Source organism: Puma concolor, chromosome B1 (genome assembly GCF_028749965.1).
Source record: "Puma concolor isolate L17-30 chromosome B1, mPumCon1.1.hap2, whole genome shotgun sequence".
Taxonomy (NCBI): Eukaryota; Metazoa; Chordata; class Mammalia; order Carnivora; family Felidae; genus Puma; species Puma concolor.
Genome location: NC_141670.1, coordinates 198,585,334 through 198,588,992, shown reverse-complemented (window position 1 = coordinate 198,588,992; position 3,659 = coordinate 198,585,334). Strand labels below are relative to the sequence as shown.

At 39.0% G+C, this 3,659-nt stretch overlaps 1 long non-coding RNA gene across 1 annotated transcript; it reads right to left on the bottom strand.

Annotated features, from left to right (window-relative positions):
* Positions 1-438: 438 nt before the first annotated feature.
* Positions 439-1,785, bottom strand: LOC147582106 (uncharacterized). The gene is made up of 2 exons (XR_015249845.1): positions 1,650-1,785; positions 439-784 (listed from the first exon to the last, which is right to left on the bottom strand). It is a non-coding gene; the product is annotated as an uncharacterized LOC147582106 (long non-coding RNA).
* Between the last annotated feature and the right edge of the window lie 1,874 nt (positions 1,786-3,659).

The following is a 3,659-nucleotide window of genomic DNA, read 5'->3' as shown; positions in this document are numbered from 1 at the left end:
GTACAGAAGTGCATTCCTAATATTCCGGCACCAGGGGTCCTTTACAGGAATGTTGAAGTGTTTCTTGAAAATCCCTGCACAGGGTAGATACAGTACAGGCATAAAACAGTGGGTTCTTAAGATTCAGTTTTTATAAAGTGCTCAGAATGCCCACAACATTTTAAAGCAGAGATGGAAGTAGACAAAATGCCTTTCTGTTTTCGTGCAAATTCTAACCAATCCTTGCGGTTACGAACCCACATATTAATAAGCAAACTGATCCTTTTCTACGGAAATCCAACATAATGTTTATGTGATGCTACCCTAAGCTATGCTTTTCCGGAGGGATGGTTCCCATCGTGCCACCAATTCCTTTGTGGAAGTCAACGTGGGTTGTTGCTACTGTTTGTCTGCTAGGAACGCCTCCAGCTTCGGGTTAACGATATCCGAACACACATAGCCTACATTCAGCTGTTTATTGTTCTGCAATAACAAGAAGTCTGCAAATACATAATGGCTACTAGTGTTGATTTAGTGGCCAATGATATTAGCGCTCAGCATTAGCATTTCAAAGATTCGTGTGATCTCATGACTGCCCCGTGGCCTGCAACCGTCCCAAGTATCACATACTTGAAGCAGGTACATTCAGAGGCAAGACTGCAGTGGGAGAGGGGGGTCCAAGGGCAAGCAAATCATGGGACTGCGCATTTTTTCTTCACAAAGGTTCTTGTTTTCATGGAGGAGATTTCCCCAAAAGCTTTCCAGTATATTTTATATTTTATTAGCCAGACTGGGTCACATATTACTAGAAGGAGAGAAAGTAGTTGAGTTCACTTTTTCCAACATCTGAACAAAACCATAACTGAAGTCAGTTTGGAGTCAGGCAAACACCAGACTATGCCATTTGGGCTTTTATTTTATGCTTATTTTTTTGTAAATATATCATATGTAACAAAGAATTCAAAGCAAAATGATAGTTTCGGTTCCAATACAAGGGATTATCTAGATTCTCCAACAGTTAATATTTTAGTACATTTACTTTTTTATTCTCACTCTTTCTTCCATCTTAAATGTACACGTATTGATCTTTTTATGAAGTAATTGAAATTAACTTGTAGACACGATCCCTTATAAGTTTAAATACTTTTAAGTATGTATGTCCTAAAAACAAAGAAAAAAAAAAACCCTCCTACATAACCACATTATATCTTTAAAATCAGGAACTTGACATTGATACTCTCCTCCTAATAATTAGATTCAGATTATGCACTTGGGGCAGCAATATCACAGAAATTATGGTATCTTCTCAGTGTTCTGTTAGGAAATATGTAACACTGATTTGTCCCAGTATTGGTGAGGTAAACTATGACTACACAGTTAAACTGGTAGCTGCTAGCTTCTCCACTCCAAAGTAACTATGTCGTCCTTTGTAATTACAAGGATAGTAAAACCCTGGTTCGTGAGCATAATTCGTTCCAGAAACATGCCTGTAATCCAAAGCACTTGTATATCTAAGCGAATTTCCCCATAAGAAACCATGGAAAGTCAGATGATTCGTTCCACAACCCCAAAATATTCATATAAAAATGATTACAATATTGTAATACGATACAAAATAATAAAGAAAATGCAAAATATAAAGAAAAATAAACAAATCAACCAGCACTTACCTTTGAAAACCTTCGTGGCTGGTGTGAGGGAGGCAAGAGAGAGGAGGGTTATTGTGCGGGACAACTTTCACTTTCACTAACGGAATCACTGCTATCTATTGGCTCAGTGGAATCTTTCTTTTCATGCAACTTTAACAAGGAATCTATCCAGTGGCACTTGCTTTGGCCTCCTTTTGAGGATTTCGCAGACATGTGACATCGCATTGTCATTAAACAGATTCATCGCTCACACTGCTACAGCCTCATTTGGGTGGTGTTTTCTACAAAATTTTGCACTGTTTCCCACATTTTACACACGTCCCTAATCTCCTCTGAAGTGAGGGATTTCTCTGTCTTTTTCTCTTCCTCCTCTGCAGACGAGATGCAGAAGTAGGCTTCTTACAAGATCTTGCAATTTCTGCCACTTGCATACCTCGTTCGTACGTACTTCTCGATGATTTCCTTCTTAATTTCCACCGTAATCATCTCCTTCTTTCTTTTTCTTTTTTTTCTGTTTTTTTGAGAGAGAGACAGAGTGTGAGCAGGGAGGGGCAAAGAGAGATGAAAACACAGAACGTGAAGCAGGTTGCAGGCTCCCAGTTGTCCGCACAGAGCCCGACGCAGGGCTGGAACTCATGAACCACGAGATCATGACCTGAGCCAAAGTCGGCCAGGCAGCTCAACCGAGTAACCCAGGTTCCCCTCCTTCTTACTGCCTTTCTTTTCAAACTTTTTGTTCATGGGGGCCGTTGAATACCCTCGCACGATGTTGACTACAGTATAGCATTAATTAACTCTTGTCATATAGTGTATTGGATGTAACTGGCAATAAGGCAGCAGAGGAAAGGGTCTATACCTGCAGGCAGCCTGACCTAGAAGGAAGCAAAGCATTCCTAAGCTTCCTCTTACATGGAAAAGCAGAGTACTGTCCAGAGGTGCTTTGCAGTGACAAAAAAATACACTAGTGCCCGCTGTGGGCACCTTCCACGGTTCTGAAAAATCATTGATTTCTGCAAAACACCTCACCTGAGACCAAGCATCCGAGCATGGGAGATGACCACCCACACTCCCACAGCGAGAGGGAGAAAAAAGGAACATGGGCTGAGTTGTGATCGTGTGATGTTTGGCATCGAATACTACTCATATTGCAAGACATCGTTCCTTTAACAAGTTAATAATTATTAGAAATGTTTGCTTGTGCTGCAGAACACTCAATCCAAGGTTTTGCAGAACACTCAATCCAAGTTACTCTCAATCCAAGGTTTTCCTGTACTTTGTTAACAAATACTCTGAGACTATGAAAATATCCTACCTCTCATTACACTTTCACTGACTGGTTTTAATATCCATTGATTCTTACTCTAATAAGTTAGTATTATGATGGTTATTAGATGGTTATTTTATAATTCTATAACTCCATCTACATTGAGTAGTTTACATGCCACTATTAGGAAGAACGTTCTTTTCTCCCCATTAATTCATTTATATCAATATAGATTTATAGATTCCTTCTTTGTTCAATGGATTAATATCCAATGATATCATTTCGGATGATAAAATTATCCCCTATTTGGCCAGTGGTAGCCCTTCCAAATTGACCTCTGTATCCTTGTAGTGAGGTATTATTATTATTCCTCGAACACTTTTTTTCCTTTCTGTCAAAATAAATTGTTCCATGTTCAACGTGTATTTTTGTAGCCCCAGGCCCCAAAGCACCCATTTCTACAAGAAGTCCTCTTTCCTTTTAATGGAGAATGTTATTTGTAAATGTTATTTGTAAACCAGCATCTGGGGTCCACATGTATTCATTACTACTTAGATCTCATTGCTTTCAGTCTTCTTAGTAAAAAGAACTAAGAAATATGTATGCATATACCTATATATTATATGTGTGCATTTACTTTTATATTTGTTTATATATCTATCTATTGAAAACAACGGGCTTACTCCAGAACTTCCCATTCTAATCTAAACTTAAGAATGGTCTAGCATTCCCCCCGTCCAATTTCCAACTCCCCTTCTCCAACAGTG